The sequence below is a fragment of the Natator depressus genome, chromosome 9 (genome assembly GCF_965152275.1).
Source record: "Natator depressus isolate rNatDep1 chromosome 9, rNatDep2.hap1, whole genome shotgun sequence".
Lineage (NCBI taxonomy): Eukaryota > Metazoa > Chordata > Testudines > Cheloniidae > Natator > Natator depressus.
In genome coordinates, this window is record NC_134242.1 from 95,199,833 (window position 1) to 95,227,707 (window position 27,875).

At 41.3% G+C, this 27,875-nt stretch overlaps 1 protein-coding gene across 2 annotated transcripts in view; it reads left to right on the forward strand.

Annotated features, from left to right (window-relative positions):
* The window catches only part of FGF13 (fibroblast growth factor 13), a 332,231-nt gene that overhangs the window by 65,680 nt on the left and 238,676 nt on the right, over positions 1-27,875 (forward strand). The gene's annotated exons all lie outside the window — the stretch shown is intronic.

Genomic DNA, 27,875 nt, shown 5'->3' on the forward strand with positions numbered 1-27,875 from the left:
TCCAGGGTGTATAGCGTGGATGTGGCATCGTCCACGTTAATGAAAGGAACCCCATCGTAGTGCCCTGAGGCGTGAAGTTTGGCTAACTGTGTCCTGGGATGGCACATTCCTCTATAGCCATTCACCTTCAGAAGTACCAGTGCTTGGCATTCTTCTCGACTCAGGTTGTTACGGTGAAGTATGAATATGAAAGGCTGAAAATGATGCAGTAAAGTGCGCTGCAGCTCTTGTAATACATATGTCTGAAAGATTCAGCAACAGCCGACATTCTTTTAAGGCATAAGAGTTCTTATTGTCTATAGTCCTGTGTAAACAGGATCAAGCTCTTATGAGAGCAGTTATCTTTTGCCTTCTGATGGTGCATTTGCCATAGCTGACTGAGTTGCTACTATGAGAATAAGTTCAAACTAAAATGTTCTTCTGAACCATCAATAATCTTCTAGAAAGAAATACAAGCAGAACACATAGGTCTGCAGTTGCAAATTAAAGCTGCTCTTCCTGTTCAGATGCCTTCTAATCTGTACTGGCTAGGCTGTGGGGGTGGTGCTGAATCCACAGAAAGGATCTACAGACTTCTCTTCCTTAGTGATTATGGCATATGAAGGAAACACAATAAACAATGGTGATGCCAGAAGTCATCATTTGGGTTTCCCTTTTATAATTGTCTTTTGCATATGACTTATTTGAAATACGATATAGCTAGTTTCAGAGTAGCAGCCGTGTTAGTCTGTGTTTGCAAAAAGAAAAGGAGGACTTGTGGCACCTTAGAGACTAACCAATTTATCTGAGCATAAGCTTTCGTGAGCTACAGCTCACTTCATCGGATGCATAAAGTGGAAAATACAGTGAGGAGATTTATATACCCAGAGACCATGAAAAAATGGGTGTTTATCATACACATTGTAAGGAGAGTGATCACTTAAGATGAGCTATTACCAGCAGGAGAGTGATAATCAAGGTGGGCCATTTCCAGAACATTTCCAGGAGTTAACAAGAATGTCTGAGGAACCGGGGCGGGGGGAGGGGAGTGGGGGGGAGGAATAAACAAGGGGAAATAGTTTTACTTTGTATGATGACTCAACCATTCCCAGTCTCTATTCAAGCCTAAGTTAATTGTATCCAATTTGCAAATTAATTCCAATTCAGCAGTCTCTCGTTGGAGTCTGTTTTCGAAGTTTTTTTGTTGAAGAATTGCCACTTTTAGATCCGAAATCGAGTGACCAGAGAGATTGAAGTGTTCTCCGACTGGTTTATGAATAAATGTTATATAGCTAGTGTTTTCTCTAGTTAGGTAGCTGTATAGATCTGTTAGTGATCAAACAGCACTGACTGAAGTTTCTCAAAATTCCAGATCGCTACAGACTTACCCTGTGACATACGGTTTATATATGGAGCATAGTCTTAGCATATTACGTCATTCCCCCTTCTTGGATTTGTTTCTGTTTTTTAAATCTTAACGTGTTTTGTAGTACAGCTCTCTATCCTGCTATAGTCATTGACAAAGCTACTAGGTTAATAGTGTTTGCTTCCTCCTACGCACTGAAAGTGCAGAAGGTATTGCAAAGTGTTGCCTCATCTTGTGAACCAAGAAGTGGGAACACTTGTTATAATCACACCTGCAGTGGCTGCTACTGATCAGCGTTACTTAGCATTTATGCTGTGACTGAAAAGCTGCAAGCTTGAAATGCTCTCTTTTCTTGTATGTTGATGGAGGTGCTAGCTATGAAAGCGGTATTGTATCTGCCAGCCAAGTGTACCACGCTGTGGGTCGGAACACCCAGTTCTTAACCAACGTTTCAGTTGCTAAGATGGGTGTTTATGGGCTATAAGGAGGTAAATGTTGTTTGTGTTGTTTTGTTTGTTTGAATATGGTATTACCCACCATATGTTGCATGCTTTCCAAACAGAGCAAGAACTATCCCTATCCAGAAGAGTGGACAGTCTGAAAAATGGTACAAGTACACTTTTTAATCCTGCCTTATGTATTGTTGGGTTGCTGGTCTAATGAGATTTGAGGATGGGTTGCTTTGCCTGGACATTCGTCACTAACAAGAATAAGGTGTGCTGTTGTCTGTTATCTAGTTGCAGCTCTTCTCCCCAGAGGCAAATGGTGTTGCGTTATGTACTGTGTATATGGGTGTCCTATGTACTGTAGAGCATATAAGGCCCAAGCTGCCCAGGGAGCAGAATATCCCTGGAAGTGTAATGGGAGTTTCACAAACTGATGGCCTGATCCAAAGCCTGTTGAAATAATGAGTGTTTTTTCCAGTGACTTCAGGGCATGGGATCAGAGCCTAACTGCTTCTAGGATTGAGTTTAGGATCTGTAATACACTTTGAGCTCTTTCGGAATCAAAAGTTATGTATGTATCATTATTTTTAATGCTTTGGTCTTGCTGTTGAGCTAATATTGAGGGATAACTGATAAATAGTTCTGAGCGCTTTCCGCAGCATTTATACTCACCAAAATGTAGGATTTGCCAAGTACAGTGAGCACATAATTCATGTACAGTTTTTTGCTAATTCCCATACTTGACTCATATTTTCCCCTTTTCATAAATCTAAGCCAGTACAATACTATGTCTGAGAATTCAAATGCATCAATGTTGGGGAGTCTGAAATAATGTTTCCCACACCAACCATAACTTGGCCACATTGCACATTTACAGTAGGGCCAAGAATTAACCGCATATAAAGTCATACAAAATAATAATTGTACAATGGTAACACCGTGGGGTCCTAGTCTTGGATGGGGACCTCACTGTGTGAGGTATTGTACAAATGCAGAACGAAAATATGATCCTTGCCCCAGAATAATTCCTGATGGCACAAGATTGCTTAGTGGTAACTCTGAATTGCATGCATTTAAATGTTCACCTGTTTTGTTGCATTAAGTCATGCCATTGAATTGGACTATATGATGTTTAATGGTGGGAATTTATTTATTTATTTTTGCCATGTGCAAAACTGAACAGCAGAAGGAATTTTCATAAAACATTGAAAAATAATTCAGTCCAAAACAGGGATGTCACGGTTTCAGGGCTAGCTGTGTCTGTGACCCCCTATCTGGTGTGCCTGAGTGCACCCCTGTGCACTCATCTCTTTCAAGGTGGAATTCTGTAATTCTCCTGCTTTTCAATAGGGTCTCTGGGTTATAGTCCCTGAATGCCACTGTGATTTCTCAGCAGGTCCAACTGGCTTTGGCCCTGCAAGTCTTCCCTTTGGGAGCTTTGACCAGCAGTGAATACAATGGCCAGCTCATTTTAAGAGAGCTAAGTACTGTTTAATTTTAACAGTAGGAACAGTAAAGCAGAAGAGGGGAAAAGATTTAAAGCTGCCTGTATGCATGTCTGTCTTGCCTAAGGCTTACCAACCCCTGGAAGCTTAGGAAGGCCAGGCTGCTTCAGACCTTCTTGCAGAGCCTGTGTCTGTGTCAGCTTGGTCTTCACGAACAGCCCCTGACACCTACCTCTCTCCTTGAGTGCGTCACTTTTTAATCTTTAAATCTGTCTGTTCCCAGCCTCGGCAAGACAGCTGGGTAGATCCAGGCTGAAGCCAAAGAAGTGGGATATTCACAGTTAATGTTAATCACCTTGATGGAGTTACCAGGAGGATTACTTATTTAGCGGTATCGTGTGGCCTTCCAGCTAGTTTCCTAACAGCCCTGCTATTAAAGCGAATCAACATATGAATGCAGTAAGCAAAGCATTCCAATAACCCCACATAATCATCCAGTAAATATTGCCATAATCTGGTGACAAACATTAGTCATAAATAATACAGAACAGCATTCTTAAATGATCGCATATCAGCCCCTTGTCCTTCACAGGGGAATTTTTTGCCAAGCTGTTAGTGAAATGAAAGGAAACCATTTTGCTTATGAAAGAAATGTTTTTCAAGCCTTTAATTACAGTGTTCACTATATCATGACAGCGCAGTTTATCATGCTTATAAAGTAAAATGGAGCCCACCTTTAGATCTGTATTCATTTTGGCTAAAGAAACAGCGATGGGAAAAGAGAGGTATTCATTTACATTTGTCCTCATCTCAGCTACCACACCAATACATTTATTTGAATGGACGATCATTCGATTGCACCCTCAGACTGCTGTTTTTCTGATTCTGGCACTGCAAGTGTGCAGAGATGGTGTGTGTTGTTGTATGCCGTAGAGTGTTGCACCCTATACGGTGTTTTATCTATTGAAGATTTGTTTAGCACCCACTTGGTTATTTTGACACGATTCATTTTTGTTTAAACTAAAAGAGAAAACACCGAGGGATTTGGAGATCAAATCAACCCGCTTAAGAAGCTTCCAGAAATTCTATAGACAAAGCCAGACTCAAACTAGACAGCTACAGACTAGAACACTAGCAGTAACAATGTTTTGCTGTTTGATTGTTTCCAGTTTCTGCTAGCCAATAGGAATCTATAAAACTTATGTTGTTCTCAATTACCTATGTTCTGCAACTCATGCTGTTTAATTCTTGCATTTACTGTATTTTCAATATTTGGAAAGCCTATGAATGTGTAAAATTTGAAACAGACAGTGGTAGGGTCCAGAGTCCATTTAGCCCTGTTAGAATGTCACCAAAGGGGACCTCCAAAGCAAAGAAGGGTATTAAGTTCCCAAAACCTAAAAGATTGTGCTGGAAAGATCATGTTTAATATCTTTTCACCTTCTAGGCCATCTGTTTAAAATGCTACAAAGGCGCATTTCTAGGTTGTGAAAAGGTAAAGAGGCTGAAGCTTGTAAAAGGTTAACAGGCTCCTGACAGCTAGGGGGTACCATATAAAATGACTGGAAGTTGAAACTAGAGAAATTCAAACTGGAAAAAAAGGCATGGACTTTTAATGGTGAGCATAATTAACCACTGGAACAGTTTACCAAGGGTCATGGTGGATTCGCTAACACTGGCAATTTAAAAATTAAGATTGGATGTTTTTCTGAAAGATCTGCTCTCGGAATTATTTTGGGGGAGTTCTCTGGCCTGTGCTATATGGGAGGTCAGACTAGATGATCACAATAGTCCCTTCTGGCCTTTGGATCTGTGAAAGTAGAAGCTAGGTAAAAGCAAGACTAAAGGGAAAGATGTTTCTTCTCCTCTCTTGGTTGGCTGACATAGGGAAAGCCTCTGGGTTTCATTGCCTGGTGATTTTTTTGGTTGACTTGCTTTTGTTTTGTGACTGTCTTGTGGTTCATAGAGCAAGCCCTAAGGAAAGACCCTTAAAACGGCTAATGCTTTCAACTGTATTTCTCTTCCCTGGCTAGGGTAACTGCCCACCAGTTTCACAGGTGAATGATCCTGCTTGTGGATGTGGAATTGTTCATGGTCTTTTTATGTAGAACAGTATGGCCAAAATTGAGTAGATTTTCATGCAAAAATAATAATAAAATAATGTCTGTATGAGGAACTTAAATCAAAGCCATAGAGCAATTTTTTTTGTATCACAGATTTCTTATTGTGGCTGGAGTATGCATTGTGCAAGTTGTCTGCTGTGAAAAGACTTGGGGTCTCACGTGTTTATTGTTGTCTAAGGACTGTAGTTTGCATACTGCAATAAAGGTTAGAAGGTTTGAAACCATCAGAGGAATGAGATTCTGGAGCACAGGAGTAGTGGGGGCAAACCACACAACTAGTTGTGGGGCAAACCACACAACTAGTTTTAAGATGGAGCTTGATAAATTTATGAACAGGATCATATGACTGGGTTGCATATGACAGCAGGGGACTGGACCTGATGAGCCAGGAGGTCCCTTGTAGCTTATGTAATATGTATATTCTTTGATGACCTGAGACACATATATATCCTGTGTCATCTTCAGGGGTGTCTTTAACTTCTTCCTTCTTCTGCTTTAAATAGAAGATAATATGGAATGAGTTAGATTAAAATTCCTTTCTCCTTGTTTGAGTTCCAAAAGATATCATTGTCCAGCCCATCCTGTGTCTGTTCTGTTAGGGGTCAAATGGCTCTGAAAGACTATTTTCATACATTTCAAATTCACTACTGTACTTTGATGCATCATCGATATATAGTATGTGACAGGGCTTGAAGTAAAACTTTATTCTATAAATATCTTTCCTGGTTTGATAAAGTGAAGGACGAATTCTCCGCAGACAATTATACTGAAAAAGTCACCATGCTGAAATATCCAACTTCAGCAAAATATACATAGCGGAAGCTTCAGGAGAGGAAACAAATTTGTTCTGATGGCTAGATTGTTAAAAATCCCATTTCCATTTTGTGCTGTGTAGTTATTTTTTAATGTGAACCAGTTAGAATCATAGAATCATAGAATCATAGAATATCAGGGTTGGAAGGGACCTCAGGAGGTCATCTAGTCCAACCCCCTGCTCAAAGCAGGACCGATCCCCGACTAAATCATCCCAGCCAGGGCTTTGTCAAGCCTGACCTTAAAAACTTCTAGGGAAGGAGATTCTACCACCTCCCTAGGTAACGCATTCCAGTGTTTCACCACCCTCGTCGTGAAAAAGTTTTTCCTAATATCCAACCTAAATCTCCCCCACTGCAACTTGAGACCATTACTCCTTGTTCTGTCATCTGCTACCACTGGGAACAGTCTAGAGCCATCCTCTTTGGAACCCCCTTTCAGGTAGTTGAAAGCAGCTATCAAATCCCCCCTCATTCTTCTCTTCTGAAAACTAAACATCCCCAGTTCCCTCAGCCTCTCCTCATAAGTCATGTGTTCCAATCCCCTAATCATTTTTGTTGCCCTCCGCTGGACTCTTTCCAATTTTTCCACATCCAGTTAGGACCTGATCCTAAAAACGCACACCCATTCGAGCAATTCCATTGATGTCAAGGGAAGAAGCAATGCTCACAAAAGTGAGGGGCTGCAAAACTGGGCCTTTGTTTTGTTGCTTCACTTATCAGTGCACCTCCTCCGTGAAATGCAAAACATCTCTATTGATGTAAGATGTGGACACTCAAAGAAAACACAAGAACTCTCAGGGAACTTGAAAGGAATGAAAAATAGAATGAATTCAGCTGTATCAATTGGCCTTATCTTTGGGGACCATCTTGCAGGGTTTTTTATGTTTATGGGCTTATTTTCTTTGGGCCTTGTTCTCAGTGTCCCAGTACCTTGTGTAGAGCTGGGGTGGGGGGAATGTTGCCATTCTGATTTCTCATTTTGTGTTCATTTGGCACATCTGGAAAGGCAGTGAAGAATCAGGCTCTTCATGTTCTGCTCTCTGCTCTTGTCCCATTGTCCCTCTGTTCTGTCCAATGACTGCCCATTCGTTTTCTCCTAGTACACAGTCTACATCTACTTCCCTTCCTGCAGCCAAATTCCTATTTCCTTCTTGAACCCAAGTACCTCTTGTCCTCACTACTCTCTCATGCTTGCTCTCAACTTAGCCTCCCTCCTGATCTACCTTCCACTGCTAGTCTGCCTTCATGAAGCCTGGATATTAGGAAAAACTTTTTCACTAGGAGGGTGGTGAAGCACTGGAATGTGTTATCTAGGGAGATGGTGGAACCTCCTTCCTTTGCGGGTTTTAAGGTCAGGCTTGACAAAGCCCTGGCTGGGATGATTTAGTTGGGGATTGGTCCTGCTGCGAGCTGGGGGTTGGACTAGATGACCTCCTGAGGTCCCTTTCAACCCTGATCTTCTATGATTCTATGATTCTGAGTTGTTGCTGCATATTTTTGTTGTTATTGGCATGATTACTGTCTACAGCCCTAGAGATCTTGGGTCAGAGATTACCGCCCTCTTCCCTTCTGAGCCTCCATGCTAGCAGTTCTAGTCTGTAATAATTCACCTTTCTGTCTCACCAGTGCAGCTTGAGAGAGTCTGACTCAGGGAATTCTTAGTTGTAGGCCCATTTCCTTGGAAATTGTCTACTGGAAATATGTCTAAGTCCAGAAAGTTTCTGGGCATCACATCTTTTTGTCCACCTACCTCTCATTTTGGAATCCTTTATATTCAACCTGCAGTCTAGGTTTTCTCGGTTTCTGTTTGTTAAAGTTGTTATGGTGGGGTCGGGGGAGGAAAGGGGCCTCGTATTTTGTTGTTAGTCTATGCCTTGATGGTCATCACTGTAGTATCTGGGCGCATTTCACAAGGTGTCGATTAAATGCAAAAATGTATTTATCAAAATACACTAGGGTTCTCCTTCGCCCCCTTGGGTTACCATGGTGATGGGAGTCTTCTAATTATTTAATAACTGTTGATATCCAAACACAGTAAACATTTAACAAAAACAAATAAATTGTTTATGATAGGAATAACTGCATTATGCCAATCACAATGTAGTCAAAAGTTTTAAAAGCTCTCCGCAAAGGAAGACCTAAAGCCAAACTTTTACTAGAGAGCACTGTTATATCTTGCAAACCCCCTATAGCCTGGGACACTGCAGACAACAAAAACGGCATCTGACATGGTGTGCAACAAGTGCCACTTATTGGAGAAACAAAGAACTGCATATCAGATTGACCATTATATCAGAAATAAATCACAGGCTAGTATTGGCGAGTTGCGTTCTGAGCCAGAGAAAAGAGGCAATCTGAAAAGATCAGTCGTATGTGTATGGCAGAGAAAGTATTGAACAAACTGCAGCTTACTTAAGTTCCAAGAGCACTAATAAAAGTCCATGGGGTTAACAATAATATACTGCAATATACTGCATGCAACAGAAAGTGGGGAGAGGGAATACACTGGAAAGAATACACCTCTGCTCTCACAAACCAAGATGGAAAAGTACAGAAGTGATTTTGGAGAGGACAAAGGACACCTAGGTAACTAAAAAGTAAAATCCCTCTTAAGGCAAAGCCAAAAGAAACACAAACACACTCAACCATCAATCGATCTATAGTAGACAGTGATTCTGCTTTGTGACCCTCTTATCTAACCTATATACAGAGTCACTACAGAAACTAGTAAGCATATGGATTTTGGTGTCCTCAGTATGCTGATGACACCCAGCCGTACATTTTCATTTCTTCATACCTGCCAAGCAGAAAGATGGTGTCTTCTTCTCTCAGAAATGGAGCTATGCAACCTGCTGATTCGCTTCCTGACATGTGCTCTGCCAGGTGCTGCACTATCAAACCAACTAGAAATTTCAGCTAGCATAGCTTGTCAGCTTGTTTGTTACATAGTATTTCTTGCAGAAAGCAAGGAACACCTGTGAGCCCCCATGCTCTGTACAACCTATCAGCTGTTTTCCAGATGACATCTGAGGTGTTTCTATTCACCCAGAAATGCCTAAGTGGTTTGTGTCTATCTGAGGCACCATCTCTCTTTCCATGTAATGCCGCGGCAGTTACCGGTGTCTGAGTCACCTGACCTTACAACCTCCTGGCATAATCAGAAGAAGGTTGACAGCTGGAGCTCCTCCACAAAGTGTCCTTAGCTGTGGACTTGCGTTCCTGTCTTGGCTTGCCAGAACCCCGATTTTCTGCCCTAGTGGGGGACAATGCAAGGCTCATTTGTTCTTCCAAGTTGTAATTGGAGGGGGTTAGGGAACAAGATGAGGGATGGTCAGAGAATTGTGATGAGGAATCCCCATTGATAGGAATATATGGTGCATGACCCTTTTTAAGGAGGTCTGTTTATGATTTGTTGGCTGTATTTTGATAGTTTGGTGTGTGTTTATGTATATAATGTGCTTTGAGATAAACACAAATAGAAATACATAAACGTAAGAAGCTAACGAAACAGATTATTCTTTCTACTCTCCATAACAAAGCACAATGCCAAATGGAAGCTGTCTTGTATTTATAGTACAATCTGAGACTTTATAAGCCACTCAGGAGATAGCAGCCTTTCTAATAAGATTAGAATAACTGTATGAATTAAAAATGGTGTATTTTAGTAGTATCTTTAGCTAATAGAAAGTTCCCCATCTCAAGGAAGAGTTGAAAAGACAACTTCTAAAATCTCTGAAAAAGGTTTCAACAGTTATTGAATTCCGAGACACAAATGATTTAATTGAGCAATTGTGTCTTGTGTATGCTCTTATCATGGATTGAAATAAATTGTGCTGCTTTTCAATTTGCATAATATGCTGCTTATCAAGTGCCATACAGTTCATAGCTTGCATTTCACACTCAGCGATGCACAAAATACAGCCTTAGGGCTTCCTCCTTGAAGGTGCCGAGTGCTCTTGGTTCCCCCTGATGTCAGGGAAAGTTGAGGGCACTCAGCACCATGCAGAAGTGAGCTCCAAATGTGGATTGAGATTAGAAAAATTGTTCAACTCAGCACGGTTATAAATCCAGAAAGCAATGGACAGGCATCTCCAGCACTATATAATTATATAACATATACTTAGTAGGGCTCTATTATTGTTCGGACTCCCTGCCTGCCTCCCATTACACTTCTGTGTGGCTACCAGAATCTTGGGCCCAAGCATGCAAGGGTAATCAGGTGCTATGGGACCACTACTTCCTCCCCTGATCCTAGGCAGGAAATGAGCGGAGCCAAGTCCACCAATGCAGCTATGCTAGTGGAAGTAGGGAGAAGGGAGAGAAAAATGCCTCTTTCCCACACTGCTCCTGGGGCACAGTCAACATCTCAGTGCTTTGGGATAGCTCAGTGGTTTGAGGATTGGCCTGCTAAACCCAGGGTTGTGAGTTCAATCCTTGAGGGGGCCATTTAGGGATCTGGGGCAAAAATTGGGGATTGGTCCTGCTTTGAGCAGGGGGTTGGACTAGATGACCTTCTGAGGTCCCTTCCAATCCTGATATTTTATATTCAGGAACGATATGACCCACCACTGAAATGCCACCACTTTTGGGGCGGAAGATGACAGATGTTTAAATCGTACAAAGAAGCATTTCTAGGAAGTGAAATAAGGACAAATACCGTGTCCAAATTAAACTACAAAATAACTGTATAAATATCATAGGCCCTGTTCATAGCCAACCCCAGTCCTCTGCAAGACACGAGCAGTTCCCATTGACTTTAATGGGAGCTGTTCATTTCCTGCTGGGGAGAGAACCTAGTCATTTTTCTTAGTGAAAAGTAAATGTAATATTTGATTTTAAATATATTTTTAATATGAGTTCTGCACAGACATAAGAGCCAACCTGATTTATTTCATTTACCGCTATACTCCTCTCAACTGAATTATGTGTAATTGTGTAGACATGGTCACTTTAAATATTTTATAGGCTTGTATAATGTAAGACAGAGTGCAGCCCGTAGGGCCAGCAAGAAATATTACTATATAACTTAATTTTATTTCAGCAGTTTAATAATTCATTTTAGCTGGATTATGAATATCAGCATGCACACACTTAATTTACATTCATAGTGTTGGATCAACTGTGGTTTTGCTATAGCATTTTAATAGGTGAAACGGGGAAAGAGGGGCCTCAAAACAGCCAACTTGAGTTAGCTACTGAAATGTGTGGGATAAAGTTGGGTCTCCTAGTGTTTGCTGCTATCCATGTAGGAGAAAAGTGTGACTAAGCTCCAGTGTCCTAGACAGCTGGGAAGCTGATACCAGAAGGATGTATTTGCCAGTCCTCTGTGCTTGTGTCTAGCTCTGCATTCTAGGGGGAATCTACCTGAGAGAGGCAGATGGTGGTGGTGTCATCTCCTGGAGTTTCTGCTCCACCTGAAGAGGCTGTTGTGGGGATGCCCTGGGGCACTAATACAGGAAAGCACATAAGTACATGCCCAAGTCCATCACTGTTTAGGACATCCCTTAAAAATATACTTTAGTCTTATTGGGGGACTTTAATGGGACTTCAGCAGTCAATCTGTGGAACTCCTTGCCAGAGAATGTTGTGAAGGCCAAGACTATAACAGGGTTAAAAAAAGAATTAGGTAAGTTCATGGAGGATAGGTCCATCAATGGCTATTAGCCAGGATGGGCAGGGATGGTGTCCCTAGCCTCTGTTTGCCAGAAGCTGGGAATGAGTGACAGGGGATGAATCACTTGATGATTACCTGTTCTGTTCATTCCCTCTGGGGCACTTGGCACTGGCCAGTGTCAGAAGACAGGATACTGGACGGACCTTTGGTCTGACCCACTATGGCCGTTCTTATGTTCTTATAGGTGATTAAAGAGTATTTGCCTATTAAACTGACAAGCAAGGACATGTCATGATGACTTAAGCTCATGCTTAAAGTTTAGATAGGTGCTTGAGTGTTCTCTTGAATAGGTGTGATTCCCTGAAGTGGGGCCTGACAGAAAGTGTCTTTTGCCCTCCTGGGCTACATTGGCCTTCCTGGCCAATGCTGTACTTTTTAGGCTCAGTGCTGGGGGCTCTCTGAACTTCTCCGTGGATGGGAGGCTGCAGCCATCTTTCTGCTCCTGCCAGTTTAACCAGCATGCTTTGTGCCTGGGAAGCCCTGTGCTGGAGCAGGAAGAAGCCTTGCTCATGCTGGCCAAAGAGTATGTCTTCAGTGTTCTTCATTTGCAGGATGGTGGACTGACCGTCCCTTCCTACCTCTCATTACCAGGACTTGGCTCTGTACAATTTTTGCAAGTAAAATAGTATATTCTCTACTTGAAGGCAAAACTGTTTTCAGATCTGGTGCAAATGAATCAGAAAAGCATCATAAATGGATAAAAAGAAAAGAAAAGAAAAGAAAAGGAGTGGGGTGGGGGGCAGAATGCTTTGGTGGTGGTTATTGTACTGGTTATTGTAAAATTAAATTGAAAATTAATCTGGTGTGATGACCACCTCTTTGCCTGTTATGAATAACTACTCTTTTACTCTAGGCCTGATCCTGCGAAGTGCTAGGTGCTTCCTCTGAACCAATAAGCATTGAGAGCGCTCAGCACCTTTACAAGATTGGTTTGTATGCTTGCAGTAGTTTATCTCTTTGAGATGGTTGCTGTAATAAAGGCGTGAGACAGAGAAATGCTAATTGGAGACTACTTCCTGGCTCCAGTAACATGACACAAGTCAGGGTTCAGAAAGGTTGATATCACTGTCACATGACAAAGGTCAGAATCCAGAGATCCTACTGGCTCCTGTTATGGTTGCTATCTCGGCAGACTGGTCTCTCCATCGTATCAGTCAGACGGTGGGCTTGTCTACACTGCAGGCAGCGGTCGATCTAAGCTACGCAATTTGACTCACATTAGTAGCGTCACTCAAATCAATGTAGCTTAGATCTACTTACTGTGGGGTCCACACTATGCTACGGCGACGGGAGACACTCTCCCGCCGATATTGCTTCCACCTTTCATTGTGGTGGAGTACAGAAATTGATGGGAGAGCGCTCTCCCATCGATTGCGCATGCCTTCACTAGACCCGCTAAATCGATGCCACTGCATCGATTGCAGCAGGGCCGATTTAGCACGGTAGCGAAAACAAGTCCTGCGATTAGGTAGCTAATCACACTAGATAGGTTCAAACAGTATCTTGAGGTTAAAGTCTTGATCTTGAGGTTTATAATTCCTGTTAACTGGATGTACAAGTGTAATTCTAAACCACAGGAAGCTGTAGGCCACCCTTGCCCTGTTAAGATCCATTCCATGCACAAACTATAGGTTAACTGTTGCAGCTTGTGTGTGACTTTTTGTCTTACTCTTGTTTCTTAAGACTTTCTCTCTCTCTCTCTCTGGTTTTCTTATCACTTATGAATCTGGAAGTTCTTCCTAGATAGCACTAAAGGTCACACCATTATGAAAAAGAAATTGAGAAAGTATTACTAGATAATAATAGAAATGAGTTGCCATGCAAAAATATCTTCGGCCAGTTTCAAGATATGTGGATGTATTTGGGAGATAGTAAAAATTATTGGAAGTTAGATGCTACATTTTTCTGGTGACGGGTTCAGGTTCTGTAGCTGGTGATCCATGTTGCTGGTTATGATATAATATGATCTGTCAAAGTGAGAGAAGTAGCAACACTGCATGTATAAAATGCAGTATATCCAACACTCACACTTTTGGCTAATACCTGATCTGGTTGAAGACGGTTATTTTAATCTGTTGCTAAATTGCTTTTCATGAGCAATTGCCCATTTGAACAGCACTGATCTCTTCTGAATCTTGTCTACATCAGAGATTCCTAAACCACCTGGGTAGACTACTGGAATTTGAAGTTCAAAAGACTGTATAAGCAAAACTGTTTTCTGGCCCTAGATAACCTCTACAAGGACTGTGACAATAGATTATTGTAAAGGATATTGGGAAAGTCATTCACATTAGGCTTAATTTCATGACCTGACCTTCTGTGCTTCTCTTGCCTTTCAAGATCATATATAACATAGTACAATAGTAGCTGCTGGGTTGATCTAGAATAAGAATGCCATAAACAACCTGTCCTCTCTGTCTATATGTCCTACGTAAATGGCTTGTATCATGATGTAACATTAACAGAGTCAGATGTTTTTCCATCGTGCTTTGATAAAGCGGAAGTTGCATGCATTACTCGGAAATTGAACATTTTACAGCACATTCAATTCTAAAAATTAGTGCTCTCTGGTCCCCAAACTGTCTTCAGCTAGGCAGGAAATATTCCTGTATTTCCCAAGAGTGATAGAACTTGATATAATGCAATTTAATACTCTGTTTTACTTGGAATAGGTGTCCAGATTCTGCAGCAATTTCTTTCATTTCTCTGAAATGATCAAAGCTGCCTCATGAGAACTGAAGTGTAATAGCTCTAACCAGAAGAACCTCAGTTAAAGAAAGGTGAGGGAGTTAAAGTGACATAAATCAGCATGAGTTATTGTAGCTCAGCTTCCTGGTTTCTGGGAGCTTTTTTACTCAGAAGAGCCGAACTGCTCTGCTACACAATCTTCTTGGGCTACAGCTTCTGTTCTGGATTCCTGGGAGGGGAGACGTTCCACTTTTCCCACCAATGCCAGTTAGAAAACTCTCTGTTCTGGAGCTAGTTTTTTAAATCTTTTTGGCCTTCCATATAAGGCATCTAGTCCTCTGAATAAGGCAGATCTGAGATCCTGCTTAAGTCACTTAGCTTCCCTTCCTGAACTTCCCCCTCCGTAATACAGGGCTATTACTAGATACCTAGAATGCTTTGTAAGCACTGTATGTTCCTAACATCATGTGAGAGTGGTAGAGAGAAGGCAGTTTCCCAAGTAATAGTGTAACTTTCTGGATTAAAAGCAAGCAAGATAGAGACAACTGGAGTAAAGTGAAGGCCAAGAAGGTCATAGATATATTCTGTGGGGTTGGACCTTTCTGATACTAGACAACACATGTAGACTTGCACACGGAAAGAGTTGGTTCAGTGCCATGCGACACTCCCAAGTAACTTTAAGATACATTTTGTAGAGTCAAAGGGAATCAAGATGATAACAATTCAGAAGGCAGCTGGTCATGTGACCAGGTCAGAGGTCACTCCAGAGCTGCTTGTAACACTGTGGAGCTTGCCAATGAGCTGGATATTGATGCTGGAAAGACATGATACTCGCATGTGGTGTGCTGGCCTACAACGTGGCCAGAGGAATGAAATCTACTTTTAGATAGGGCATCTGTCCCTTTTGCATCCGGTACGGTGCCTGAGATTCCTACTGCCAGGAAAATATTAATAGGGTGCGTGCTCTATTTTGAAAATTGGGATCCAGTAATATGTTATTACTTCCCAGATGTGCCTCTTAATATATTCTCCTTCCGGCTTGCCCTAAAGCCTTTGTGGCTAGGTAACGCCCACATGACTCCCCAATATTTTGGTCCTCAGCAAAACTTTACCTGAGGCCTGTGGGAGTTTGGTTGAGGAAGGTTGTTAGAATCTGGACCTGGGAGGCTTGTAGGAGTGAAGACTGCAGTATCAGGCTTAATCAGTAAACATCTGCTCTGTGTGAGGCACAGAGCAATATTATCTCAATCTCATGGCAGTACACCGCTTCAGCCTTCTGCTCTCCCAGCGTGTGTGGATTGGAATTTTCTGTGGCATCAGTGAGAAGCCCACATACTTGGGGAAAGTCACATACCAGCTTCGAGTAGTGCTGGGAAGATCTAGGAGCAGAATTTAGTGCCAAGTAGCCAATTTTTCGTGCCACAACCGTCCCTTTTTGGAAACGACTATAATTAAAAAATTGTCCTTTCTCTAGATCTATTGAGCAGGTCTTTGAGAATATTTGAGCTGTATTGGTTAGCTCTGATTCAGCATAAAGTTAACATGTTAGTGTTTGTGTTTTCTGATTAGCTCTCTGAATAATAAAGTTTCTGGTGTGACTACTCCACATCTGAGTGCATAAGAACATAAGAACGGCCATACGGGGTCAGACCAACGGTCCATCTAGCCCAGTATCCTGTCTTCCAGTAGTGACCAGTGCCAGTTGCTTCAGAGGGAATGAACAGAACAGGTAATCATCAAGTGATCCATCCCCTGTCACCCCTTCTCAGCTTCTGACAAACAGAGGCTAGGGACACCTCCTGCAGAACTTACTGTTGGCAAATACTTGCTTAAAATCCTTTGTTCTTGCAAACACTTATGCCAGCAAACTCATTGTCTAGAAAACTTACAGAAAGTGAACACACAAGAAGTAAAAATGCAGCCAAAGCAAATTAAATGATTTTTTTGAGCAAATATTCATAGAACACTTTTTGATGTATTTGCCCTGCTTTGCATGGGACTGCAATTTGCTGCATTATTGGGAACAATCTTAAGATCGAGAGGTAGGAACTCCTATGTTATCATTCATTGGCAGAGCAGGAATTGTGTGAAATAAATCAGTTTCCCATCTTGTGCCTCAGTTTCCAAATTTGTAAGTGGGGTATAACAATACTTTCTCAAACGAGTGGTGGGAGGAATGTAAGCACTATAAATGGAGAATGATCAATTACTGGTGAACAGCGTAGTAATACACCATTTCCTTTAAGGGATTACATCTCTTTATGTGCGTGCTGCTGTGCTTTTAGAAAAGAGCAGGCAGTCATGAATTCAGCATTTTCCTGACGACTCCTGGCTTTTTGAGTTATCATTACCTTATTTAAAAAGACATGGAAGAAAGGGTATCAAAAGCTTCTAGCTTATAATTCAGTATGTTTTTTTAAAACTAAATAAATCTGTATTTACTAAATAGTAAGCATCAGTATAGAGCCAAGCCAAAGCTGGAAACAGCAGAGTGATTTCGCTAGCTAGTTTTATCACAAGAAAACCTGCAGTTCGCATATATTTTGCAGTGTGTGGAGTTAGAACAGTCTGAACAGCTCTGCAATGACAGAAGCTTTGTACCTGAATCAACAAGAAGTATGAGCCAGTATTTAGATGTAGACTTCTTTGCTCTATTTCTAGAAATCTCAAGGCCACAGAAATTTAATAATCTGTGCATAACTAAAGGCTTATCAAAGATGGGGTATTGCAATTCCTGTTGCTTTGAACTGAAAGCTTCTTGATTCAACAGAAGAATTGCAACTGCATAATTGGTTATATAATGAGTACTGCTTATAATAATGTTGCTCACAGTTTAGTATAATCAAGTGCCTTATGTTGCACTTGAATTTGGGCAGAGCAGTGACATGTTATATAAAAGCACCCTCCACAGCTAAACCTAGGAGACAGCAAATTTTTATAAGGCTGAGGGAAGCTATTACACAAAGACAAATATTTGCCTGATATAATCAAACTTCTCTTTTAAACGAGAACAATGGCGGAAGGAGAATAACTGTGGATCTGGGTAATTTTTGTGCTAAATTTGCAATAGTGTTTTGCAGGGCTATGGCCAGATTTGGTAATCTGATTTGATGACCAGTACAAGGGAGAGAGAGATTTATGGCAGGCTTGCATTTCAGACCTATCCTCAAACTGACAGCATGGGCTGCATCATTAAGCCTAGGCAAGAAATTAATCCAGTGCAACAGATTGCTTTAAAATTGATCTTTAAGGCACGAATATGCCTTACTGGCAGGAGCCTGCATTGGGGGCAGTGCAGAGTTCTTCAGACCATGGGAGCTCTCGAGGGAGTTACTACAGTTAAAGCTGGGCAAATAACTTGTTTTTCAGTTCCCTGACTGTTCCAGGGGGGGAAAATTGGTTTGGGTCAAAACTGAAATTGAAAAATTTGGAATTTTTCAGTGAATCAACAGCGTTCATTTTGGGTTGACCCAAAACACTTTGTTTCTGGGCATTTTGAAAGGGCTAGACTCACAAGGTAGCTGCTCCCCTTAAAGCAGTGGTTCTCAAACTTTTGTACTGGTGACCTCTTTCATATAGCAAGCCTCTGAGTGCGACCCCCCCTTATAAATGAAAAACACGTTTTTATATATTTAACACCATTATAAATGCTGGATGCAAAGTGGGGTTTGGGGTGGAGGCTGACAGCTCGCGACCCCCCCATGTAATAACCTTGCGACCCCCTGAGGGGTCCCAACCCCCAGTTTGAGAACTCCTGCCTTAGAGCTTTTAGCCCAGTGGTTAGGACACGTACTTCTGTGAGGTTGGAGACCCCACTTCAAATTCCTGCTTCACACCAGGCTGAAGGGGGAACTGAACCCCCGGTTTCCTATGGGTGAGTGCCCTGGCCACTGGGCTAAAAATTATAAATGGCACGCTGCCCCCTCCTCTGGCTGTTTTGTCTAGGGTGGATTTTTATTTAATTCTTTTGGGGGCCAAAACTATTGGGAAGATGTGTCAAATTCATGAATAGTTTTGTGTTGACCAAAGCCGCGCTTTTTGGTGAATAAATTATTTAGCCAAAAAATTCTACTCAGCTGTAATGGCAGCATCCACACTCTATGCACTCAGGCAGCTTCACTGGCCACTTCAGAGGCACGACCACTCACTGCCTTCCCCCGCTTCCAATTTCCATGTGGAACCTTTGCCCGCCCTGAACATAAGGTCTCCCAAGGTGCCCCACCAGGCTCAAGAGGTGGAGGAGAGGCTCCTGGCAACCTCTGTCTCCTTTGTACACCCACACAGGGGCTGTGCGCAATCTGGCCCATAAGATAAAAGCTGAAAAAGAAGCAGGAGAACAAATATATTTTATGTTCAGTATTGACATGGGTACACTGAACACGCTGAGCTGAATACTAGCTTCAGTATTTGAATTTCCTGTTCTTTCAGATGCAGACCGTGCCATGATTATGCATGCCTTTGTCATTACATATTTGGCTCTGCATCTCCAAATCATTCAGAGATTGTAGCCAGTGGAGAACGTGGCGATCTGTTTATTAAGCCACGTTACTTGCCAAGAGCACATTATATTACAGCTCTGTGATCCTCGTGTGCTACCCATTGATTTCTGAGTGAAGTTTAATGTGTTGGCTTTGATCAGTGCAGATGTGAACAATTTGGGCCCTAACTATGAAGGGAATTGTAATATTGCAGCAGCTGTGATCATCCAAAATATTGAAGCCAACATCCTGCTCCTGTTATAATCTGGTGGGGCTGGTGGCAGGGCATTCTCCAATATGCATCCTTCCCTTTAGAACTCTGATTTGATGGCCTTCATGGTATATTGCATGAATCACCTGTGCTAAGGTTTTCCTGGATTGGGGCACTGAGGGATACATGGACGGAAAGCTAGGGTAGAAGTTGAGCCTGCAACAGGTTTAATTCTGTTTATTTGATTGATTTGTCTCTTTTTCTGTATATATGTATGTAAGGTTTCTGTGGTAAGTTTTGTGTATTAAACCATGTACCGCAACTGGAGCATGAGACTAGAGTAATTTGTAAGATCAAAATAAACCAACCAACCATATGACTAGTCTCAAGGTGAGAAAATGTCTCTGCATATTTCTCAAGCAACATTTCAGAAAGCATTTTGCACTTCAGTCATACAGAAAATAGAGGAACTAGATGGGAAATAAAATGTTTTTCATTAAAGCTATTCAAAATATGTTTCCCTATTTTTCATTGAAATGTCAAAATCCTGAACTGACTCTTTTATATAAAAGATCTAAGAGCCCAGACTCACAGCTTCGAAAGTTAATCTCCTATTTCATAGGAGTCACAGAGCATAATTTATTTTTAATTCAGTTTTGGTACCCATGTTTGAAGAAAGTTTTTTTTATAGTTTAAGATCAAGGGTCTAATGTTGCATTCACTGAACACCAGTTACTTCTAATGACTCATAGATTTTTAAGACCGTAAATGATCACCTAGACTGATTTACTGCATAACACAGGCCATAGAAATTCACCATTGACTCCTGTGTCAAGCCTGTAATTTCTGGTTATACTAGAGCAGACCTTTTTAGAAAGACATTGTAATTAGTGGAAAATCTGAGTGTGCCAGGAAGGCAGATCTGGGCCTTCTAAATGGAATGGGAGAATGTATGAGGAATGATGGACAAGTTGGGGATTGTTTAGTCTCGTGAGAAAAAGATTGAGGTGTGACACCATAGAAGTATTTGAACAAACAGTTATAAATTTAAACATGATCTGTTGAGGTCACAGGACACACCTGAAGCTAGGGGATGAAAAAAAGAACATGATGTAAAAAGAAGTTAAGGAGGTGGGCATTTTACAGAGAGTAGTGAATGTATGAAATGCTTACTAGCCTACATTTACTTTTAAATGTATGTATTTTATTTTTAAAATAAAACTCAGTGTTCACTTAGAAGAGACAAATAGTATCCGTGTATGTAACAAAGATTGCATGTGTATATAGAATTGAATTAGTTAAAAGGGAAGAGGTCAGTTGTTCTTTGGAAGTAACCAAGAGGCCAGGGGAGAATTTTTCATTGATGCTTTCCCTCCAGTGTGATTGTGGGAGAATTTTTCTCTCTTTTCTTACAGAATTTTCTTTTTAAAAAGGCTTTAAAGTTCTTAGTTTTCAAAGTGGAAGATACAACTGTCAGTATAGTCACCACACAGACTGAGGCCTCTAGCTTTCCATCCCTACACAATTATGTAAAAATCTCATAGTAAACATTATTCATCTTTATTATACAGAGAGGGGTGTTTAGGTTTGGGCAAACTTCAAAAGAGGCAGTGTAGACTAAACAAGGATTGTGAGCAGCAGCTCTTGGATCTAATTTGACCTCTTTCCCTGATCAAGTCATTTAACCTTCTATGACTCAGATTCTCCATCTTTATTTGAGGATAATAATGTTGACTCAGTAGTTAGAGTTAATTTTAATGTTTGTACAGCACTTGGAACGTGTAAAATGCTATGTAAATGCTAAGGACTTACTCATTTATTGCATGGCTTAGAGGAGTAGTTGGCTTGAACAGCAATCAGAAGTCTGGAATGCTTATCATAACCCTCTCCAAATTATCTAGCCCTCTTGAGTCTATGAAAATGGATGTGGTTTGTGAAGGATATCTGGTACTTCTGAATCGGGGAACAAATCCTGCTCACCTCATTCACTCAAATAGTTCCACTGAGATCAGCAGGATTACTTGGGTCAGTAAGATGATCTCCAGTCAGGCCACAAATTCTGTAAGAACCACTTCCTATAGTTTTGGCATGTTCAATTAGAGCACCAGCCAAAATCAGGAAGAGTGGATGAAAAATTCCCTGAAATGCTGTGCCCTTCCCTGCAGTCTATACACAGACGGGCCTTTTTGTGTGTCTTGAAACATAAATAGTGAGAAGTATACTCCTGCCAGTCCTTGGCACTCTTGCATCTCTTCTCCTCCCCTCAGCCCCCCCAAACACACTCTCTCACTTTCCTTATGGCCCTTCCAGCTTGCTGCTATTTGTGTTACTGTGAAGTGTTGTTCTTTTTGCTTAGGGTGAAGACCTTAACAAGTCATTGTAAATAGCACTGCCCTTTTACATTAATGGCAGAATGATTTGCTAGGATTGCCACTACTTAGCCTGACTGAAACAAGCTTCTGGCATTATAATTACTTAGTCTGTCATTAAATCCCCGTTAATACGATATTGTATTGGGTGTCTAGCTGAAGAGACATCACTATTTGCAGTAAAGTTGGTCAGGAATTTTCAGTCAGAATGACTGTATGATGAAAAATGCAGTTGTCACAAAACTGAAATTTTCCACGGTAAAACATTGATTTTTGTGGGAAAAGTCTTATTGCCGTCCTTCAGGGCTAGATTCGAGTCTCTCTGTTTTTATTTTAATTAAAATGAAAATGTTGGATTTGGTTCAAAATTCTCCCCTTCCTGGGTTTTGCCGGTATTCTTAAATAACAGAACCCTGAGACTGGACTGGAGTTGCAAATGTAAACCATAGCCTGAACTACCTCTTGGACTGGCTTTTTCACAGGAGTTCTCCTGTCCTTCTTTTTTAGACCTCTCTTCCCTCAGAGAGGGATTCTCGGCCTTTAATACGTCTGAGTTGGTGCTAATGAGACCAACCTGTTTGGAGTGCTAAAATGAGTCAGCAGAATAGTTGATGAGCTGTAGCTCACAAAAGCTTGTGCTCAAATAAATTGGTTAGTCTCTAAGGTGCCACAAGTCCTCCTTTTCTTTTTGCGAATACAGATTAACACAGCTGCTACTCTGAAACCAGAATAGTTCTGGATATCAATTCAGGTTCCTAAAGCCTGACATCTAATCACAGAGACCTAAATGTGTATACATTATAAAATAGGGATTTCATGTTTTGGAGGACTATGGTGCACATTGTGGGCCATATTTCTTGCTACTTACGCCCCATCTCTACAACCATTTCTAAGCTAAAACGTAGCCTCTAGGATTTGGAAGTTGTGTTTTGAAGGTCATAGATAATATACTTGAATGAGGCTGGCTGAAGAAGAATGCTTAGATCCAATATAGCCTTTTGATGGATTTGGGGCACAAAATACATGTCCCTAATAACAGGTTCTTTATTCAGGTGGCTATGTAAAATGTATAATATATGAGATTGGTGACTCACGTACATAAGGATATGCAGACTTTATTTAATGTCAAAATACAGACAAGTATAAGAGCAAAGACAGAGAAGATAGATACATATAGCAAGAGTATTCCCACTATCTTGTTCATACTGTTGGAAACCCACAGGAATAGTAAGTGGAGCAGCACCATTAGTGGATGTGACATTCAGTTTCCACCATCTTATCATCCTGGTTTACCCAACCAGGGGTTGGGCTGCCAAGCTTTTATAACCCTACTTTCCATGCATATCTCCTCTCATATCTGAGATCATTTTTGACTTGGTCTCAGCCCCCTACCCATGTTTGTTATTCCGTGGGACCGTAGTTAGGGATCCAACTGTTGTCCTAGGCTATCTGCATACGTATGTTTCACAATGGTGTTTTGATACATAAATGCCGTTTTGCTCCTTGGTTAGAGATACCAAAAAACCCCTACAAGTCTATTATTCTAAGCTTAGTCTGTTCCTTGGTGGTTTACTTGTTTATCACAAGATACATACTGCTACATCTTATAACCTTAGGTCAAGCATTCATGCTAAGTATTTAGGCTTTATGCTAACTGATTAGGCCTTCTAGGCTCTATTAGGCCTCAAAGTTGTTGTCAAGCCAATTTCCACTATTTGGACATTTTTGTTCTTTCGTACTTGCCTTGCAGCTTCAATACCATCATCTTTAAGGATCTTAGTTTTCTCCGACATATAGATTGTAGCTGAAATATAAACATAAACCTTCCAAGATCAGGTCAAGGGTCAACACCAATTAAAAAACAAATATAACCATGCGGAAACACTTTGTTACCCTTTCATAAAAGGATGCCTTGGGAGATTTTACTGAAGGATTCTTGCAGTACCTTATGCAATAAGTGGAAGAGAATGCACCAGTTCCTCTGAACTGAAGGCAAATTGAATAAAAGTTATATCACCAGGGTCAGGTGCCTAGATAGCTCATCGGCTGGATCACCATGTGCTAGACTCTGGAGCAACTTCTAAATTGTCATCTCACCAACTACCAGTTGAGCTGGGTGAGAAGCTTGGTGCTGAAGCTATTTTATATTTTGTCATCTGGATCCTGCAGTAGACAGATTCCTGCAGAATCCATTTGTGCGATACCGTCCATTCCTTTCCTCTATCCCAATCTGCCAGAAGAGGCACGCAATGAATTAGAAAAGGGGAGTTTTGATCCTTGTATGGAACTGCATGTAGAACATTTATTATTATAAAATGTACTTTTCAGATGTGCTTCAAATAATTAGTAATCGCTAAGATGACAATAGTGGATACAATCTTAAAGTCTTTACAGAGGTGAAACTTTCTTTGAAGTCCTGTTTAATTGAATTAAAGTAAGAACAATTTCAGGATTTGGCCCATTAATTTGGCACTTAAGCAACACCCACTAAAAGTATTTACAGAGAATAGGAAGTATTTTCATCCCAATTTTACAGGTGGGGAAACTGAGGAACAGAGAGCTTAAAACTGCCTAAAGTCACAGTGAGATGGTTTGGGAATAAATAACATCCCAAGTTTCCTCACTGCTGCCCCCTGCTCTAAAGCATCGATAATACTTTCTCCTTCTGTAGCTTTCCAAAACTTCTTTGAGTTAATTATAAATATAAAATGAAAAAGTAAGGATGGTGCAGTGAGATTGATTTAAAAAATGTCTTTTAAAAGAATGTCTTTAATAAAATAACTGACATCCCAAATGAGCAGCAAGAACTATGAGTACCTGCAGTTAACGAAGTTAATTACACTTTATTTGAAAGAAAAAAAAATCATATTAATAGTGCTGTTGCTGGGGATGTTCATTAAGAGCCCCGAATTAATGCCCGCTGAACTGAATGGGAATTTTTCCATTGACCTCAATGGGCTTTGCATAAGGTCCTGGGTTCTTTTATCATTCAGTATAAATCCCAGTGAGTTGTGAAATGTAGAAAAATCTTGCAACAGGCCAATAAATGTTTTGGCGAAGCATTATTTAGAAAAACTCACTTCAATTTGACAGATATAAGTTTTATATAACGGGGTGCATGCGTGTGTGTGTTTAATTTTGTGGTGTATTGTGAAAGGCAAAGTTTTGCGTCTGCCTTCCACTCCAGAAAAATCTGCCATCTCCTCAAAAGAGAGCCCGTGTCGCACAATCCCAGCTTCTCTAATACCGTTGGATCCCTTTGAGTGTGTACGTGTTGCACCAACCTTCTACTTCTCCGCCAGATCCAAGCTTTTGTCGTTGTACATATGAAGCAAGTTTGATCAGCTATGTCAATATCCTGCCTGCTCACAAAGAGCCAAGTTTAAAAATAAACCAGCTCAGTTCTGTCAAGATGTGAGGATACCTGCAATCAATGACATTAGAAAAGTGTAATCCCTTTAAATGGTCAAACATAGCTCAGCTTATCAGGGCCCCTTCATATGGCTCAAAGAACCATACTTTGGAGTTCTAAATTGGAAAGGGCAAGTCAGTCTGAACTGTGTCTACATCATCTAAAGGTTTTCAGGATGTGTATTTATTTTTAAGATATCTTATCTAGGTACTGTATATGGTCCCTGTGGTGGGGCGGTGCCCCACCCCAATGCCAGATTGGGCTACAACAGGCCAGAGCGGCTGTGCAAGGTGGCAGCCAATCAAGGAAGGCCTGTTAGAGAGCCAATCAGGGCCAATACTACAGCCAGCCAATCAGGGCTAGGCTAGGCCCTATATAAAGGCTTCCCAGGACGGGAGCACGCACTCTCTCCCAGGGCTTCAGAGGGTGAAGGTCTGTCTCCTGTGTGAGGAGACTAGCACCCGGGACAACGCAGTGCTGGGCAGGCGGTGGGAGCAGAAGGGAACTCCCACCCAGTACCTGCCGGGCTGCGGGCCCTGAGAAAAAGGGCCTAGCCAGTGCAAAGGGGCCGAAGGGGAAACGGCCCAGGGAGAGAAGGAGGGCAGGCAGGAAGGCTGCCGCCAAAGGGTCCCTGGGTCGGGACCCAGAGTAGAGGGCGGGCCTGGGTCCCCGCCTTCCCTCTTGCACTTCCACCTGGCTGTTTGGAGTGGCCATGATGGACAGCACCAGACCCCTGCCAAAAGGGGTTAGACTTTGGGGTGTGGTTGGCCATTGTTGCTGGGGTGAAGAGAAGGACTGCTGATAACACCAAACCCCCAGAAGGGGGTGAGACTGGAGCAGTGGGCACTGCCGGAGGGCAGTGTCCTGAAGAGGATGCCGCAAGCTGGGAGCAATGCAGGTTGAGACGCCAATCTAGGGCGAGAGATGGTGCTCTGCATGAACTGAGCTAATTCCCAGAGTGAACAGCAGGAGGCGCTGCGGTGGTGAGTCCCAACCCTGTCACAGTCCCCATCACTGCATCAAAGTGCCTCGCAAATTTATCCTTTTGACATCTCTGTAAGGTAGGGAAGTGTTATCCCCTTCTTATGGAGGATGAAGTGAGGTTAAATTACTTGCAGAATGTCACACAGGAAGTCAGTGGTGGAACTGGGAATTGAACCCAGGTACCCAGTGTTACACACCAGTGTGGGAACCACAAGTCTATCCTTCTTCCTCGTATTAGATAGCTCATCTTTCTCCAGCTGAACACTTCTTTTCCAAATTTAGCTTTTATTTGGTTTCTAAGAGATGCTTTGGATCAGATCTATTTTTATTTCCACTGCCTTCCTACTCATCCAACAGGACCACAGCGTGAATGTGGAGTCTTTGCTTCTTAACTGAATTAAAAACTGTGAGTGACTAGAACAGTCTTAAGACCATCAATGTTCTTCTATAACAAAAACACTTTGTGGGATAATGCCACTTTAGTCTGCCTCCAGCATGTTGTTATGCAAAATAAATAAATGAGCCTATTGTCTTCTGTTGTTGGGATGTGGAACAGTTGTTTCTAGCTTGTCGATTGGTAGAATAAATCCAGCCCCAGATGTCTAGATTAGAGTCTAAATTTACAGTCTTGGATTATCACAAAAGTCATGGATTATAAAAAATGAGTCTCCCTTCACAAATGCCTCTTTGTTGTTTTTCCTTTCAGTGTTCTAGATGCTCATTTGCATGGAAAATTTTATAAATATGGCATCTGCTGCCTGTGATTTTGGAAATTGCTGCTATTTTGTCAATGGCTTCTTTGCAGATTGCACAAATTGATTTGTCTGCTCATTTGACTAGCTCTTTCAAGGTATTCTAGCTACTTTTGCTGAATGACATTGCTGTCCAATTACAGCACTTGAGAGAGATGGCTACTATCTTCTGACCACCAGTAATCTTTCTTCAAGAATTCTGAGTCTAAGGTATTATCCAGAATCTGATAAGGAAGCCAGTTGAATTTCTTTGTCTCTGGTAATGCTGCAAGGAAACAAGGGGCAGGTGAATCTCCTGCAATGATAGACCGACAGAGCTAGATTTTCATTTTTTATCCCTTGTCCTGAGTTGAATTGTAATAAAACTTTGCCTGGAGCTAGGCACCAAGACATTAATCTTTAAAACAAGAGTTGGCTGGTTCTTCTGCAGATTTTCGTTTGCTTTTGGTAAAAGAAGACAGGAAATCTTTGCAAGGTTTTGAATATTTAAAATTGTAGGGATACAGCAGGAAGAAACCTACACTTGAAAAAAATTCTAAGGAGGGATTTTGTGTGTGAGTGTGTGTGTGTGTGTGTGTGTGTTTAAATAAAGGAACATAACATAGAGGTTTGTTTTATTTACCCTTTTATATGTTGCGTGTAGAGTACTCCAAGCCTCAAACAACTGCTGGAATTTTCAACAGAGCTTAATGGAAATTCAGTGGGAATTGGGTGGCTTACTTCCTTATATTTCTTTGAAAATTCCAGACTGAAGTGATGTCTTTTCTCGCAGTTATGTTACTAAGCCGTTAGATGTCCCATTGTGTAACACAGAGTACTTCTAAACTAGGTGTGATCCATGGTAAGCAAAGGAGAATGAGCTGGAGCTCAAGCTTTGTGGAAGCCTGTTTGTCTGTAACTGTAGCAGTTTTCCTTAATAAATGCCTCCTGGTTAAGATGGACTATTATTCCATATATCAGACTGCACTCTGTTCATATTCTTGTGAAGGATTGGGAGGGAAAACTCTTTTTAAAAAAAACAAAAAAACCCAGATATTTAATTTTGTTTTTAAAAGCTACATAAAAATTTACTATGTTCACTTTTCCACCCTATTGCATCAGTATATCATCATGAGCGTATAAACATATCACCA